Source organism: Podarcis filfolensis (genome assembly GCF_964270895.1).
Source record: "Podarcis filfolensis genome assembly, chromosome: 6".
NCBI lineage: Eukaryota > Metazoa > Chordata > Lepidosauria > Squamata > Lacertidae > Podarcis > Podarcis filfolensis.
In genome coordinates this window covers 67,225,375-67,243,976 of record NC_139609.1, presented here as the reverse complement: position 1 = coordinate 67,243,976, position 18,602 = coordinate 67,225,375, and the positions used below count along the sequence as shown (strand labels likewise).

At 43.3% G+C, this 18,602-nt stretch overlaps 1 protein-coding gene across 16 annotated transcripts in view; it reads left to right on the top strand.

The window, feature by feature from the left end:
- Nucleotides 1–18,602, top strand: part of NAV1 (neuron navigator 1) — a 268,134-nt gene that overhangs the window by 140,609 nt on the left and 108,923 nt on the right. The window lies entirely within an intron of this gene.

Genomic DNA, 18,602 nt, shown 5'->3' with positions numbered 1-18,602 from the left:
GCCAGGAGCTATGCTTTCTCCTTCCTAGGACTGCAAGGGTTAGGATTATGATTCCTTCCTTCCTCGCCTTCTCTGCCTATGGGGGACTTTTGTGGTAGCGGGCCCTTAAACAGGCAGCGCCAGCAGCTTCCCATCTGAGCAGCCGAGTAATGTGTAGCCAAGCTTTGGATGGAGCTGCAATATCACAGTAAGTCAGTGGTTCAGTTTATGGGGACACACAAATCAGTGCAAGGATTTATAGATCCAGGGATATTCTTTTGAGGCAGAGGAATCTTTATTGCTGTGGAATACTGCCTTTTATTGCAGCGTTTCAGCCCCTATCTTATCGTTTGAGAGGAATCTTGCAGTCACTTAAAATATTTCCCTGGCTGAGAAGATTCATTGCTGCTGCTACTATATAATGGGACTCCAACATAATGACTCAGAATTATAGCAAAGCATTTTATAGCAAATTCCTGTTCACTGTTAAAGTCTTTATAGTGTCAGAGGGAGCCATTTCCAGCTTTGATTTGTATCTGAACTAGGGGCCTGTTTGAATGCATTGTACCGAATAAAACAACAGGCAGTTGCACACACATGAACAAACAAGCACCCTGAAACAGAAACTATTCTTGTGCCTGCTTGTTTTGTAATATGGCCACACTTGCACACAAATATAAAATGTTCGAGTACAGAACATTCGCAGATTATTAGAGTTGCATTAGAAACAGAGTTTCATATCAGCATGTGCGTCCACACACGATTGTAAGCATATGTGGGTAAACCTTTAGGTGGCCAATGACAGTAATTTACGAGTTCAAAATGAAAGCAAGTGCCACAAACAAATTAAAGGCAAAAGCAAAAGCAGCAACTATTAAAAAAACAAAATCAATCAAGAAGTGCATAAAAACAAGCACAGCAGCCAACTGAAATCAAAAAACACCAGCGAAAAACCAAAGCACTTCAACAGGTAGGAGTTCTTCCTAAATAGGAAGGTCTTCTCCTAGTGATGAAAAGCCAGCAGGTAGACGGGCTGGACAGGCCTCCTTAGGAAGGTGCAGCCACAGAGAAGACCATGAAGCCAATGAATAAAAGCTCCCCAAACAGCATGAATATATCTGAATAGAGGTATAAGACTGTTGTAAAAGTGTGTCAGAGGCTGGAGCCTCAGCAGGGGCACCAGGAGAAAGGAGAGACTGTGCTGCTGTTGACCACTTCCTTGCCTCACCCCTTACCTATCTTCCATACATACTTTGCAGAAGCTTTTAATAGGGGTCAATGAGTGTCATGTATCTCACTCTGGCCCTTCAGTGCCTTGCTTTTCTGCTACAGTTCCCACCTTTGAACTGAGCTGGGTGATCACACACAGGCTGAATCCCTACATTACACTCCTCAGGGCATCTGCTCTGCTGGTAGCTAGACTGCTCTCCATCCACTTGCTTTTGTTTCTATCTCCAGTCAGATAGTTTCCATCTCTTTTCAAGCATCAGTCATCTTTCCCTGCAATTCTCCCTCTCTCTGGTGCTTTCGTGACCTCTGTTTAGTAAAGGCACCGCCAACATCTCCATAGCAACGCAGGGTGCTCAGAAGGAGATACGGGGATCGGCTGGCCATTGTAGGGCTGTGAGTGATGTTGCCGCTTCTCACAAAGGAGAGGCACAATAACCACAGATAGCCTGCACATAAATACAGTGGTACCTCAGGTTAAGAACTTAATTCGTTCTGGAGGTCCGTTCTTAACCTGAAACTGTTCTTAACCTGAAGTACCATTTTAGCTAATGGGGCCTCCCGCTGTGCCGCTGCCTCACGATTTCTGTTCTCATCCTGAGGTAAAGTTCTTAATCCGAGGTACTATTTCTGGGTTAGCGGAGTCTGTAACCTGAAGCATCTGTAACCTGAGGTACCACTGTACCCCCACTGGATTTTGTAAGGATGGCGGAGTCTTGTCCATAGAGCTGTATGTGGTCACCCACATATTGAATGTATAGCTGTAGAAAGTGAAAAATTAAAGATATCATCACATTTGCATCTCACCTTTCCTCCAATGAGCTCAAGATACTGTACCTGGTTCTACCTGTGCCCATTTTATCCGCACAGCACAACCTTGTGTGACAGGTTAGGCTGAGAGATGGTGATTGGCCCAAGGTCACCCAGTGAGCTTCGTGTCTGAGTGGGGGCTTGAACTCTGGTCTCCCAAGTACTACTTTGACAGTCTAACCACTACCCACACTTTCAAATATATAAGATGTTCAGAACTCACTCACAAACCCTTGGGTGGTATCATGTTTTTATACATGTTTTCATTTTTATACTGCTACAAAATTCAGGACCACGAATATTAATACTGATCTACTGGCCAATGTCTTTCAGAATTAAGAGCTTCTCCTTGCCTGGGGTTTATACTTGGGGCATCTCCCTTTAGAGCAGAAATGGAGAACTGCAGATATTGCTGGACTGCATCTCCCATCATCCCAGGCTATTGACCATGCTGGTTGGGGCCGATGGGTGTTGGAGTCAAACAGCATGTGGAGAGCAACTTGTTTCCCCATCTCTGCTCTACGGGAACAAGACCCTTTGTCTGGAGCTCTTTCAAACCTCCAGAATTAGACAGAAGCATAGCTAACATAGGCTTTCCTTTACGCAATTTCATGGAAGACCTGGCCTTGAATTTCATAGCGTTATCATAATGAATAAAGTTATGGGGGGGGGGGAGAGAGAGAGAGTGTTCGGCAAAAGGCCTGGTTTCTGGTAAGCCATTTCCATGGTGATCATAGAGACAAATGTGAATAGACTATATTTACAAATACATTTGCATGTGATGCTACAGAGGAAGGGAGCTCGGCAGAGTTGGGCTATCAGATGATCTTTTCTGAATAACACTTTCTTGGAGGCAGTAATTTACAACCCAAGGATCATGTGCATGTTTTACTCACACAGACCTGGTCTGTGGTGGATGGGGGTCATCTGGGCTGCTGAGTATGAATGTTGCCTAAATGAGGGCAGACATAGAGGAGTAAAAAGCCTCAGGCAGCTGTCGTAATTGTTGTTTCATGGGCTCTCTGAGTCTCCAAACTAATGGATGTTTAAGATGTCAAAAATATGAATAAGTGTGGAACTGAATTAGGGTGCTGTTCATACCCTAGATGGATTTGTAACTTATGGGAAAGAGAATGAAAAACACTGTAAATAGAATATTCACAAATGCAAGTACAGCCGTACCTCGGAAGTCAAACGGAATCCATTCTGGAAGTCTGTTCGACTTCCAAAACGTTCGGAAACCAGGGCACGGCTTCTGATTGGCTGCAGGAAACTCCTGCAGCCAACCAAAAGCTGTGGAACCCGCGTTGGACTTTTGGGTTCCAAAGAACGTTCGCAAACCGGAATACTCACTTCCGTGTTTGCGACATTCGGGAGCCAAAACGTTCGACTTGCAAGGCGTAAGTAAGACTGTATTTTCTGTGTAAAGCCTGCAATATAAATGTTTCCCTGTCCCCCGACTGCCATATTCAATACATTTGGCTACTTATAAACATGAAGGATTTCAGATATGAATCAATCTCTGAGTGGCACGCTAATGTGAGATGGATTTAATTAATTCTGTTTCCATCCCTGAGTGCCAGCAAATATTTATGGAGAATAAAAAATGTTTGGGAGAGGAGGTGGAAGTATGCTGGCTTGTACCTTCATGCTCAAGCCCTTCTCAAATGTTATTGGGACTTAAAGGTGCCTGGGGGAGGGGAGGGGCATTGTGTACCCGATGGGGCTCTGTATGCACATTAAACTGAACTTACACTTAGACAGTGCCTCTCTCTGAATTCTTTCAAAAACTCATATAACATCTGAAAAGGACTTCAGATTTAAGCAATACACAAGTCCAGGCAGGAACAGCTGAAGGGAGACAATCAGACCCAGCAGCGCAGGGACTGGCTATGGATATATAGTGATTCTGATATTTTGCTTAAGATGCTAAAATGACCAAACCCTGCTCTTTTGCCTTTGGGGAAAATGTATTCTAAAATGATCCTGGCCATTTCTTGTGCTTTTTAAGTATTTCTGAATGCCAGCTGGGGATTGCTGCTTGCACTACAGATGGCCTTAGCTTTGGCTATTAAGGGTAATATCCCCAACTGATAGCTCCAGCTGTCTTTCATTACATGGTATACTATGCAAGGCAAGGTCTTTCAGAAATAACTGATGTGCCATATTTTATATATATGCTCTTCATGAGTCTTTCTGTAAGCTAGGTATAGTGCTTCAGGGATACAGAGGAATATGACCAAAATATGGGTCAGTTAGGTCTGCTTCTTTTAACCCATGATTCTCCGCAATGTCTGCCATGGGTTTCAGCTCATGCAGACATGGAGAAAGTCACTTGTGTTCATGCCGGTTGGAATGCCAAAAATCAATTCAGATTAATTTCAGCATGTGGTGTCACATGCATACAACCAATTTGGCTCATAGCAGCACAGCTGTAAAGCAGAGTGAGCTGACTCATAGCAATGGCTGTGGTGAGTTGAAAAGTTGTGTTCTGAGGATAATGCCAAAGCCAGTGATATCTGGAATACACTTCATTAAGGAGCCAAGTTTCTTTTGCCAACCTAGCAGCACCTGGTCGGACATCCTAGTGAACATGCTGAAGCTTGTTGCAAACTGTCGTTGCAAATGGAGTTCAAAATTCTACAATAGGAAGGGCAGGGGCCTCTCTGGAAGCAGAGATCAAGTTGGGATTGCTGCCATGCCTTGAATGAACGTGGCTCTGCAAATGGTGTACAACACTGAGGCCTGTTAGCAAAACTCACGCTCAGTTATGGGTTTGGGGAATGGTTTGAGTCTTGTTATTTTATTTGAGTTCCAAACACTGTCAGTGCCAGCGGTATCAGACAGGGTAATTGGTGTGGTGGAAAGAAACAACACAACTGCCTGTTCTAAGATCCGCAAAGATGCTGTGGCTGGTACTCTCCTTCACTTTCAGAAGATCAGCGGAGGCCATAAGGAGAACACTAACAGCCATAGTTGTTCACGATTTTGGCAGGGTGCTGCTGTATGCCAGTTTCATTGCAGCTGTGAAATCTAGTTCACATCTGTGCACAGTACAGTGCTCTTTCATTTGCCACCAAGTTCATTAAGCTAGTGCCAACTGCACAAGTGAACCAGTTGCCTTTAGGAATCTCGCATTCATACTTGTGCTAGTTTGTACCTGTTTGGAAGATGAATGCAGTGCTTTCTTTATTTTTGTGTACACATCTGACATTATCTCTGCCTAAAAGCAATCAGTTGTACTAAACTGCTGGGCTGCGACATTTGATGGCTGAAGTGTGGTAGTGGGGATAAGTGATTGGGGATTGCTGATGCAAGGAAATAAAAAAATATCTATGGCTCCTTTTCATTGCTTGGTGCAACGTTTCCTGCCCATATCATCAGCTATCTTCCTCTGTTGCTTTTGCTCTTTTACCCCAGCTTGTTGTGCAATGCCCAGGCTTTCTTTTCCTGTGCTACATCCTCTCTTCCCTATTGACCCCAATGTCAGCAAAAGTCAGTGCTGATTTGGGGACTTTGTGTCTTAAAGAGAAATGCCCTTGATTTGGCAATTGGGAGTTAATGGCAGGGACAGATGCATTCTACAGATATAAGGGATAGTCGTAAACATCCAGATTTGTTCATCAGGAATAAATAGCTTGCCATAGCTCTGACTTCAGATCACTAATTGATACCAGTTATGAACTCATATTTAAGGTTGTATTCTTAATTATGTAATTGAATATGTGTTATCTTTTAATGTGTGTGGATTACTCATTACTTCTCAAAGTCAGGTCACACATGGTATGATGACTGGGCTACTTTCCCCCTTACCATTGTTTCAGTGTCTTTGGGATTGCAATCCTTTGTCTTTTAGTTCTCAATAATTAATGGTAAAGAATGGGACTGGAGGAAGATACTATTTGCTGAAGACAATCAGTGCTGGACTGAAGTTCCTCACTTTTAGAATTGCCACTTTAGGAGATCTATTCTCTCTGCTCACACTAAGAGTTAAAATGCTATTTGATCTCGGCACAATTTTTTGATTTGTGTAGCAACAAGATATAGAGGGTTCTCTAAACAGTTTCTCGCTGTACGCCGATAATTGGCTGCATGCTCTTGGCTCTGGGCATCTTGGGAGATGTGAAACCTCCTCATGCCAGTGATGCCCCTGTGTTCCTGTAACAACCCTCCCTTTCCATCTTGCTGAAAGGAACTTTGTAGTGAAGCAAGGTGTTGGCAGGAAACACTTAAGCATGTCCTTAATGGAAACTTTAAATTAATGGTGGGGCCTTCTGCGGAAGTGAAATATTGGCAGTGTGGTCTCATAGGGGTGAAACACCATTAAGGATATACTGCTATTTGTGGCTTGTCCTCAGGTCAAGAGTGCTGCACAAAACTGCTCTCCTTTTCAGTGGATCAGATTTTTGGTGGAAGTTGGTCTAAAGAAATGGCGGCTCTAAGTGCTATACATCATTCTGGGGTCAACTGTGCACATCGCAGTCCAGTCATGTCCTTAGACACATGCTACTATTCAGTGCTCATCTTTATTGTCCAGTATTTCTCATGAGGACATGTGCAGTGGAACAGCAGCATCATTGGGTCCACAGAGACCATGATGATTGGGGAGAAAGCTAGAACAAAGCAGCTAATATTGCCAAGAGCTCCTATTGGGGGCAGGGGGTGGGGAGAGAAGAAGCTGGACCAAACCTGCCTTTCTTCCTCGCGTGGTGTGCATAGTGCAGCATGGTTGTTTGATTCAGTGTGGGCATGGCACCATGATTCTTTCAGAGCCACTGGTTTGTTTCCAACGGAATATCGCCCCCAAAGTTCAGTTAGGTTTAGCAACTTCATTGGAAACTCTGTGAAGGTGGAAGTAAGGTATCCACATTTCCTTTAGTTTGAAGCCAATTCAAGACTTGGAACAGGCCAGGGGCTACTATGGTCTTCGTAGCTTAGTGTCATTTCAGAATTCAGGTGGGGCATCCTAGCATTCTTGAATGGTCCATTTCACCAATGTCTTTCTGCATATGGAGAATTGGTTAGGGGAAGACTTTCTAGCTGAGCCCTTTCTTTAACACTTCAACTGCGCAGATAGGTAGGTTTTGATGGGGAAAGCTTTGTGATATCCCATTTATGTGTTTTGAGGCTTAAACTTGTATCCACAGTGCTAAAAAAGGGTCCCTTTCAGCTCTTCTAAGGAGATCAGCTCCTGTCTACTGCTTACTTTAGCATCACCAACACTACTTGGCAGGGCAAGATATGTGTAAGTCCCTCCTAATAGGAAGAAAAATGTATTTATCTTTTGTTAATTAGTCATGTAGTTCCCTCCAGCTTTACCTATAGTCATATAGTATGGGATCCATCTGTATGAGTTTTAGAGGCTATGCTGAGGCTGTGGGTTGCTGCAGAGGCGACAGACATGATTGCAACTCTGAATGTTCTTCTCAATCTTTCTGTGCTTTGCAAGACTAATTGGAAGCACTGGTTCTGAGAACTCTGACTGAACCCATCTTCACCATCCAAGGCCTTTTGCTGCCATCTTGTGGCTGTATGTTGCAGGTGCCGCACTGCTTATACAGGGAGGCAACACAGAAATGTTAAGTGTTGCAGAAGGAGACTTGATTTGGCAGCTTGTGGTATAATGTGCAAGCCCAGCTCTGAGCTCCTCTCCCCTTAATTGCTTTACCATCCTGCTACTAACTAGTCCTACAAAACTGCTTCTAGGGGCCTCTTCATCCCCTTCCCTCTAAATGCTTTTACTTTGAGTCGGGGACAGCACAGATAAATGCACTGTAAATGCATACTTTACAATGCTGCCCACGTCTTCAAAATAGTAGCTGTGATTTCTGAAATACCTCTCTTTTCTATCCAATAGCCACCTACTATTCCACTTGCTTGCATTTTTACCAGGGCATTTCACTCCTGATCTGTGCATCAATCTCTTTAGCTCCAGTGACCTGTTGATGAACACCTGTGGCTACTAGTTATAATGGCTGCGTATAAACTCCAGTATCAGAGTAGGTGAAGGCAAAGGTAAACGACCCTAAACAGTTAAGTCCAGTCAAAGGCGACTATGGAGTTGTGACGCTCATCTCGCTTTCAGGCTGAGGGAGCTGGCGTTTGTCCACAGACAGCTTTCCGGGCTGTGTGGCTAGTGTGACTAAATTGTTTCTGGCGCAATGGAGGACCTTGACGGAAACCAGAGCACACGGAAACGCTGTTTACTTTCCTGCTGCAGCAGTACCTATTTATCTACTAGCACTGGTGTGCTTTTGAACTGCAAGGTTGGCAGAAGCTGGGACAGAGTAGCGGGAGCTTATGCAGTCGCACGGATTTGAACTGCTGACCTTATGATCAGCAAGCCCAAGAGGCTCAGTGGCTTAGACCACAGCGCCACCTGTTCCCTTGCCTCTGAAGAGGAGCAACAGAGAGAGGGCCATTGCACTCATATCTTACTTCTCTCAGACTATTGCATTTGTGCCATAGTGGGCTTCTCATAGGCGGGTGGTTGCCCACCATGAAACCAGATGGACCTTCGATCTGATCCAGCAAGGCTCTTCGTATGTAGTTATCCTGAAAACTATGTGACTATTTATAAATGGGACTGTGTGTATAGTTTTAGGGAGAAAAGAAGAAGAAAAGCAGAGGTGCAATGAATTGTAATACAAATGCAGTGTCCTTATACCAGAAATATGAATGTATCTACTCTCTGAGAGGTGCAGAGCATGGGCAGCATGTCTGCACTTAGTTATTAATCATGGCCATGTATTGTGGCAACTTAACTGAGGGCTACTTATTCAATAGTAAGTTAATATGTGCCACACTAAATGGTAATGGCCTGTTTTCCCCCCTGGTGTACGTGGAATGTTGTCTGCTAACAGGAGCTAATAACATGTGTGGTGTGCAATGCATTGAATTTTTCCATCAGTTGTGCACTGGCTGCTGTCCCAAAAGCTCTTATGAGAAAGTTCCACTGAAACTGTATGACTGGGCCAGTAGCTTCAAACTGAGCTGATGGAAATAAAGCTAAATAGAAATGAATCTTGGAACTTGGTGGCGCTCTGTCCTGAAGTGCTGAACACAGGCCACTTTAGTGAAGGTTGCCTTAGTGAGGACATGCACGATTACAGTTTGTATTTATTTATTTATTTATACTTACGTTTGGTCATCTCATAAAGTATCAGGGCAATTTACAACAATGTGTAAGTAACAAAACATGAAAAGCTATTAAAAACAATTCAAATACAGAATTTCACCACACAAGGCCATCGCCTCACATAGATGCTGAGAGTAGCTTTGGAAGGATTTGAACTTTGTGTCTTTCGTATGGTCCATTTGCAAGCAAAGTACTTAGTCTTCCTCTTCTTTCCTGCCATATCCTCAAAGAACCAGTCAATTCTAGGCTGGTTTCAGTGGGATGGGGCCACAGAGTCTATTTATGATCCCGATTGTCTTTGACATCTTTTTCTCATGTGGAATGTTTTGACTTTGGGCTTTTTGCAAAAATAATTTAAATTCTTTAACTAATTGGCACATATATGCGTGCTTAACAAATCTCTGTGTGTCTTCTTTATGAAACTCTGAGCATCAGTTATACCAGACACTACCTATGTGGCACTTAAATAAAGGGAGAAGGCCCTGTGGTACATGCACCTTTATCACCCAAATTTCCCTCTGCTTGCTTCTGGAAAACATTTTAGAAAATGTTTCATTTCTTCAGGTAATACCGTATAACTTGTCATTTTCCAGATTGTGCCAGTGTCCAGTAACTCTTCTAAGCCTTAAGAATGTGGGTCTTATTCCTAGACTGAATGCTCCTTGGTTTATCTTCCTAAGCATCGTATATCATTCACAAAACTGCCTGCCCTTGGAAATGCCCATACAGGCATTTACAAACTGTGATTGCAGCCCCCTTACACCATGGATAACAAGAGCCTGCATACATGAAGCCTTTCTGTATAAGGCAGCCTTTGCAGACCTTTGAGTCATCTAAGTAGGTCCTTTCTGAATCCAGACTAATTTTACTAGGCATATAAACACAGACACACATAGATACACACAAACACTGATAAATACACCCACTCACCCTCCTAATAAGCCAGCATAGAACAAGCAAACAGAGACTCCGTTTCATTCTGATTTCCTCAAACAGTGAGCTGTTTTGTATCAACTACCCACAGGAATCTTTGCAGGGAGTCCACTGTTTTGGGTGCTGCTTATCCTCTGTACATTTTTTGCTGGCCCGTACACAGACAGGCACTGTCCACAACAAACCGCACCATGCAGTCTCAACAGCTTCTGGTCTCTGGCTGACTGCAGCTACCATCCTGAACATCCAGTGCTTCCTCACTGAGAACTAAAAGTCCCTTGACACCTGCAAACACAGGCTGAATAGAAAAAGTACAGGGAGAGGAGGCACTTGCTTGAGAGGGGTCTGCAGGGAGCCCATGGCATCCCTTGTGCTTCAGAACAAAATCCAAGCCAGCTATTGGCAAAGACTCTTATGGTCAATTGTGGAATGAGGCAGGGAGATCTGCTTAAAGCTGTAGTTCCCTCAACATGGAATAGTGTTTCCTAGAGAGGTCGCTAAGCGTAGCATCTGATTCTTCCAGGCTTCCACTTTGATATCTGAATGGGTCAACTCATTGTTTTTTTGCACTGCTCTTCACTACAACTTTTCAGTGATGACCTTCATGAAAGATCAAACTTTTCTCAATTGGAGAGGCTTGCTGGAATTTGAGAATCTCCTCTTTAGGTGCTGATTCTGTTCTGGTTCTTCCAAACACGGGCAGATGGAGACTCTTACTTGGAAGTATGAAAGAGATTATTTATTCAGGCAAGTAATGGTGCAGGCTCAGCAGCAGACACAGTTCTTGGGAGCAGGACAAGGAGAACTGGACAGAAGTGATGGAAGATGTCCTAACAAGTTTCCCTGCCCCTCCTGCCAAGCTTTTGAATGCAAGGTGTGATGTGCTCACTCGCAAGAGTCTCTTGCCTTGTGGAAATACTGAGATTGCAAGTGTGCGCTCTACTGGGTGAGTCTGCTCCCATCTGTCAATGTGGCACCTGATTCTAGGTGACATGACAAGCGCCCTTCTGTTCAGTCGCATCTCATCAGTTCTTCATCTCCCTGGTTGATCACTATAATTCTTGACCGCTGTAGATCTACATAACACATACCAGTTTGTTCGGGAATGGGGCTCTGATCCTCTAGAGAGGGACTCACATGAGCTTTGGGGGTTGGGGTTGGGGGAGACATATTGGCTTCACAAGTGGCCTTCAGCTTGTTCAGCCATTGGCTACAACCCATTTTTTAATGATGCAGATGTGCTCCCTTGTTTCTTGAAGATGCAAATAAAGTAGAATGTAGTGAGGGAATAGTGTGGTGTTCCATGAGAGTAGACTGACCACAGCCATATCATGCATTTAAAACATGTGGCTTTCCTAGAGGAATCCTGGGAGCTGTGGTTCGTTAAGGTTGCTAGGAATTGTAGCTCTCTGAGGGGGGTACACTCCAGTTCCCAGGATTATTTGGGGGAGGCAATATGCTTTAAATGAGCTTTAAATGCATGGTATGGATACAAAATTCAGTTACACCAGTCTATAGAGTACTGATCTTTCTGAAATGAATACCTGTGCTGCCCTTTTCAAGTTATATGCATGCTTCCTAGAAGCCACGTCTTCTAAATGGAAGAGGGGGAGTGGATTGTGATTTGCTGAGTGTAAGTGCAGTCATGCTAAGTTACTAAAAGAGGGAAATGCAAGACAAGTATTTGAAACTTGCAAGTATTAAGTGGGGCTTTTTTCTCTCTGAAGCTGTTATGCTTTTACAGAATTACAGTGAACTCTGGCTCAATCTTTCTCTGATGGCATTAACTTTTCTCAGAAGATGAAAGAGAAGCCCATTTGGAATGGCTCGGCTCAGTAATACTCTTGGAGACTGATCCTTTTAGAATGAAATAAGGAGAGGATGGATTGGCAGAGAGGATGAAAATCTAAGCTATTGGTACTTTATGGGTAGCTACCTTGCTACAAAGAGATTGTGTCCCACCGGCAGTTCTGCTGCTAGACAGCTAGCATTGGAACACTGCAGGGGGTGTAGCCTTTTTGAGAATCCATTTGAGCAGCTGTTGAGAACAAGGGTGAGGAAAGTCTTTGAGGTGTCCTGCCTTGGCCACATGTAGCTTGCACCAACCCCTTATGTCCAGTCCTGTGCTGTGTATGGCACTGATAAATAATGTGTCAATTTTGATTACTTCAACAGTGTACCTTTCATTTGGGTTTCCTTTGCTTTCACACAGTATTGATTTTTAATAGCAGACCTGGTTCAAACATCATAATTATTCACGTGATGGATCTTACCAACAGATATTCTCAGAGCTTTGCAAAAAGGCCAATTTCTGTGGAAGAATCAGCGTTGTCAAGCGAAATAGGCCAGGGGCATTTACTGGTAGTGCTTTGTAACAGGATGCATTGATTTAAATAAAGATGGTTTAAATTACCAAGAAAAAAAGGCCAATTTAAAGCATTGATTTAAATCAAGTTTCCAATTTGGAGCAATCTACTTCCTGATTAAGCATGCTATTTTGTTGCTATAACAATTAAAACAGATTTTTGAAATCCTCCTGGGATGAACCCTGGCCATGGAGATCCCATACACTACAAAAATTATATTTGCTTAGGGGAAAGAGATGAACTTCTGCCAGCCTCAGTTTGTTCACATGTGAAGGTACTATGGTGTTGCATCTGTATTGTGAATTCTGCAACATTCAAAAGTACTTTTCCAGCATCAGTCTCGTCTTGAGAGCACTGCTTGTTTAGTAAACCATTCAAATACATTAGCAATGTTATCTTCACAGGCATTATTAACGTCGGATAGTGTATCTTAGGCTAGATTATAAGTGATCTGCAATAGTGTGAATTAGCCGTGTCTTAATGTTACTTCGCTCATCAGAAAGCAACAATATACAATTTCACTTCTACTTTTTATTTAAAAATAGTTTTTTAAAAATTCAGGTTTTCACATGTCAATAATGTGAGCATGTCTTCCTTTCCCTCTCCCTCTGTATATGTATACTGTATGCCGTATATAGTATAACATGTATGCATAGCTACCTATCCATATACCTTGTTGTTCCTTGAGAAAACAAAAGAGCGGAGATCCCACCCAAGCACTGATCAAGTCTACTATCCATTGGCAACCTCTTTGTTTTAGCTTTCATTGTAAGAACTTATTGGAGGTAGAATGTTTGCTTAGTGGAATGTTTCTGTATGCAGCTGGGGTTTATTATTTTTAAGAATGCAGATCCAGATTGGAAGTGGGCCTACTCTAGTCCTTTTGGGCGTACAGTACCCTACGAGCTCTGTGTGTGGTTTGAACTCTCACCTCGAGTTCCTACCCTGCTGCTACTGTATGTATAATAACTGTCTTGAGCCACCCTCTTGGCTGCTTCAGGCTGTAACATCTGGAATGGGGTCTGAATTGCATGGTTTGATCCAATTGCTTCCTTGCTTGTGGGGTGGGGGGTGACTGCATGGATGGGAGAAGCTGGTCAGAAAAGGTTCCTAGCAGCATTTGTTGCCAGAGAATCCTTTAATCAGCTTGCCCCCTACATTTCACAATGCAACTAGCATATTTCACAGTGTGGGTGGGAATGTGCTGTGTGTGTGGAACTGGGATGGGATTTCTAGTTGTGAAGCAGGACAAAATAAAGTTTCATACTCTTTCTCCAGACACGGTGTATGTTTAGATTTATGGATTGGAACTGTTGTTTTCCATATCTATTCATTCTTGAGTCACTCCATTGAAAGAGTTGGATGTTGTAATTTATCCCAGGGAAGTATGATGGTGGTGGTGATGGGGCAAAGGACTCTGTAACCCCATATGAACAGTAATAGAGATTTTGAGAGTTATTTTCTTTTGAACTTCAGCTGTGTACATCAGGGAATGTGTGTGTATGTGTGTGTGTGTGTGTGTATACTTGTGTTCGTGTGTGTGTGTGTGTGTGTATATATATATATATATATATATATATATATATATATATATATACACATGCATGTATGTGTGTATGTAAGTATATATTGTAGAAAGAACTGAGTTTCTGCCCAGCTGATTATGTCATCAGGAAGCGGCAGCTGTGTTTGAGAATGTGTTCTAATAATTAAGCTTTTGGAAGTATTACCAAACCCAGGAACTGCTTTTTTGGCCTATGTGAGCAAAAGCAGGTGAAGGCTGTATTACAAGGGTAACAGGGGAGAGGTCCTTGAGCTCAGGGTCTCCATTTGCCTATTGCTAATCCAGGGGCTGGAATGCTTTGGAATGCTGTGCTATATAGAGCACATCAATCACCTTCCTTGCCTGCTGCCACCACCTAGCTAACCCTTTCCTATCCCATTTGGAACCTCTCAGTGTAGTGTAGTGGTTAAGAGCGGTGGACTCGTAATCTGGTGAACTGGGTTCGCTTCCCTGATCCTCCACATGCAACTGCTAGGTGACCTTGGGCTAGTCACACTTTCTTAAAGTCTCTCAGTCTCACTCACCTCACAGAGTGTTTGTTGCGGGGGAGGAAGGGAAAGGAGATTGTTAGCTGCTTTGAGACTCCATAAGGGGAGTGAAAGGTGGGATATCAAGTCCAAACCCCTCCTCCCCTTCTTCTTCTTCTTCTTCTTCTTCTTCTTCTTCTTCTTCTTCTTCTTCTCTCTTACCATGCTTTCCAGACTTTTCTTACTTGCTTATTTAGATTGTACTGCTTATACCAGCCTTTCTGACCTTGGGTTCTTGGATGTGGTTGGACTACAACTCCCACCATCCCTGATCATTGGAACTTCGAGGTAAGAATGATTGGAGTTGTAGTCCAACAACAACTGGGTTGAGAAAAGCCAGCTTGTACAAAGTAAAAGATAACAGAAACTGTTCCTTCTTCATAGGCTGGAGGGTTGCTCTTGTATCCTGGCCCATTCACATTCCATAGCTGGGGAGCTTTACTCTTCTTCGCTTCCCTCGACAAGTGTGTGCAGCCTTCAGACTGAGCAGCCAACTCCAAATTCCTGCATGAGAGGTTAGACTGGAATTCCTGAGAGCAGCAACAGCAGCAGCTCATATCCCAGGGAATGAGCATACCTGCTGCTGAGTGTATCAGCTGCTGTCATTCATTCCAGCTTCAGTCAACTGGCTGCTTTCCCAGAGTTTCCGTTATGGCTCCTGTTTTGTTATTAAAAAGAAAAGAAAAGTCTCTCACCCATCCACACCACCTCTTTTCCTCCAGAGTTACCACCGCAGATACCCTGGCTAGGTTGAAAGCGGCTTTAAAATGTCTTATGGCATACGATTCCACTTCTGCCAGCTTGGGTATGGGCAGGATACAAGCTGAGATTTGGGCTTCACACCTGATTGCCAGGTGGGTTGTGCCAGAAGAAAGTAGGACAGAGCAAAGTGTTAGGGAAGCAGCAGTGCAGCAGTCTGGCTGTGCTGCACCCATGCCTCAGGCCTTATAAAACATGAGAAGAAAGTGTCTACTATAATTTTCCAGAAATAATACTCAAAGCCACTCAGCAGACAGCTTTCTGTGGTTCAGGCTACCCTACGACCCACCACAGCTACTGCCTAGCACTAGGCAGAAGTCCAGTGCTTTGGAGAATTAGCTTTGGATAAGCAGCACTGCCAGGGCCACAGCAGGCAAGTATTGGGCTGCATCCTGCTTCCTGTCTTCCTGAGTTCACATGGCACTGGAAACTTCAGTTATGCACATCCCACACCAGCACAGTTGTATTCCAGAATGGGACCTAATTCAGGGTGGATTCATATAATATTTCCTTTGCTTGCTTCCTAATCTGCTCTGAATTTCTGCAGCTATCTTTGCACTCTATGAACTTGTGGTTCCTGCTCTTTTCTTAATGGCTCAACATGCTGTCCAGGACGTATGACTTCCTGTTGGTTCTTCCCCCTTCTCTCTCACTAAAACTGTTATATAGTCTGTAAGTACCATGCTGGATAATCTACAGCAGTCTTTACCAACCTCGGGTGCCTACAAAATGTTTTGGACCACAACTCCCACCCTTCCCAGCCAACATGACTAATGGGCTGGAATCATGGAAGTTGTAGTCCACAACATCTAGAGGCCATCAGGTTGAGAAAGGCTGGTATACAGAGAAGTAGCTTTCAAACTTTCTACCTTTGGGGAGCCCTTTCCATATTGATTTATTGGTTGAATAATTCCTGTAGCACCTCTGTCTGTTAGGACCCAACTAGTCATGACAATGATGGATCTGAGTGTTTCAAGCTTGAGTATGCTGTAATAGTACCAAAAGCAGGAGGTGAGGGTTCTGGTTGAAAGTGCAAAGGATGAGGTGTGCAGAACCCTCATGGAAGAGGTTTGCAGAACCCTCCTTTTCTCTGTAGCTTATATCATCACAGTCTCTCCCTCAGCTGGGCTCCAAAACTGGAAATGAGCCCAGCTGGGAGAAAACTCAAGTCCTTGGAGAGAGAGGCTGAAGGGAGGCAATAGTAGCAAGTGAACTTGTCACTCTTGCCCCCTCTTTGCATCTTACATCAGGCTCCCACCTGCTGCTTTCTATGTGATTGTGGCTGATCTGACTGTACATTTCCTGAAGTGCTACCATTGAATCTAGTTTGGCTCTTACAGAAGATCATGGGGCATGTTCTAAAGCAGGTGTAGGGAAACTAGGTCCTTAAGAGTGTTGTTGGACTACAAATCTCATCCTCTCTTGACTATTGGCCATGCTGTCTGAGAATGTTGGGTGTTGACATCTTAAGAACATTTGGAGGGCTACTACTTCCCCACCCCCATTCTGTAATGCACAGTCAGTTCAACCAGGGTGCTGGCCTGGCCTCTTGGTCCTCATCCTCTAGGACTGAGAGTGAACCCTGGAAAACTTCAAACCCTTCTGTGTTACTGCATGTTGCAGGGCAAAAATAGGTAGGGAAACTGCCTTTCAGGTCTGTTATTAATGATCTTCTCATTGAGGGACCCCTGATAATATAATTTGACAACCACTGCTATGGAGAATAATAGGCTACAGTGACTGTGGCTGAATGTAGGTCCACTGTTTGATGCTTATCCTCTGAAGCAGAATATTCTAAGTTCAAAATAAGGTCTGCTTATGATGGCTCAGCAGGAGGCCAGTATTATTGACGTATGAGTTTAGTCCTTTGAGAACAGAACTCTTTGTCAGACAGGCTCTCCTAATGGCAGATGTGTCAGATGTCCCAGGTGTGTTATGCTGTTGAGAAAATAGGATGTTTCTCTCCCCATGGAACTGTCGATAACCTCAACACTACGAAGCTTTGAGCTTTAAAAATCTATTTATATCAGGCTGTTTCCCCCCCTTAATTTAGCTCTTATGATATGATTTTTATTTTGAGAGTTGTTTTACAGTGCATCACTTTCTTATCTGCCAGGAGTGATGTTGCTGCACTATTTATTTAATTGACCTGCATATGTTTTATGGGCTTTTTTTTTGCATTGTTATTTTATAATTTGTTTAACTGTTGGTTTTGTAGTGTATTGTGTTTAGTGATATGTATATCACCTTGTGTGGGCTGTGCTTAAAAAAAGCAATTATAAATGAGGAAATGATTATAATGATTATAATAACAACAATAATGCAGTACTCTTTAGCATTCATGAATGCTTTGTCTGGACCGGTGTTATGGCACAGGAAAATTGTTTCTGCATATTACCCTAGAAGCTCTGCTGAAGGGTGCTATGTATGTGAGAGAGACAGATTAGGTGACACTAAGCATTGCAGCCTGCACCTTGGCAAGCAAAGATGGCTGGTTTGACTTGGGAGGACAACAGAATTTCCTGGGCCTGGTACACTGAATGTGGGTTGGACCTCCTGCAATCTGTTGGCAAGAACTGCTGCTTATACATTAACTTAACCTGGTCTACCTCACAGGGCTGTTGCAGATATAAGACAAGGGAGGGGAGGAAAACATACACAGCCTTGAGCTCCTGGGTGGAAAAGCAATATACAAATATATGCCACATAGCGCATAGAATGGAATACAGTGGTACCATGGTTCTCAAACATAATCCGCTCCAGAAATCCATTCCAAAACCATAGCGTTCCAAACCCAAGGCACGCTTTCCCATAGAAAGTAATGCAAAATGGATTAATCCGTTCCAGACTTTTAAAAACAAACCCTAAAACAGCAATTTAACATAAATTTTACTATCTAAAGAGACCATTGATCCATAAAATGAAAGCAATAAGCAATGTACTGCAGTCACACAATCAGTCCATCAGTAGCTGAACTGAGTTCCACACAGTCACATAAGCAAAAAAAAAAGCCACAAAAACACAAAGTAGATAGCAAAAACAGACAGACCTCAGTGTAATACTCAAAACAGAAGTGTGGCACTGAAAACAGAAGCATAACACTCAAAACGGAAGTGTGATACTGAAAACGGAAGTGTGACACTCAAATCGGAAGCGTAACACTCAAAAGGGAGCACGTTTGGCTTCCAAAAAAAGTTCGCAAACCATAACAGTTACTTCCAGGTTTGCAGTGTTTGGTTTCCAAGTTGTTTAAGTACCAAGGCGTTTGAGAACCAAGGTACCGCTGTGCACTGTGGAAT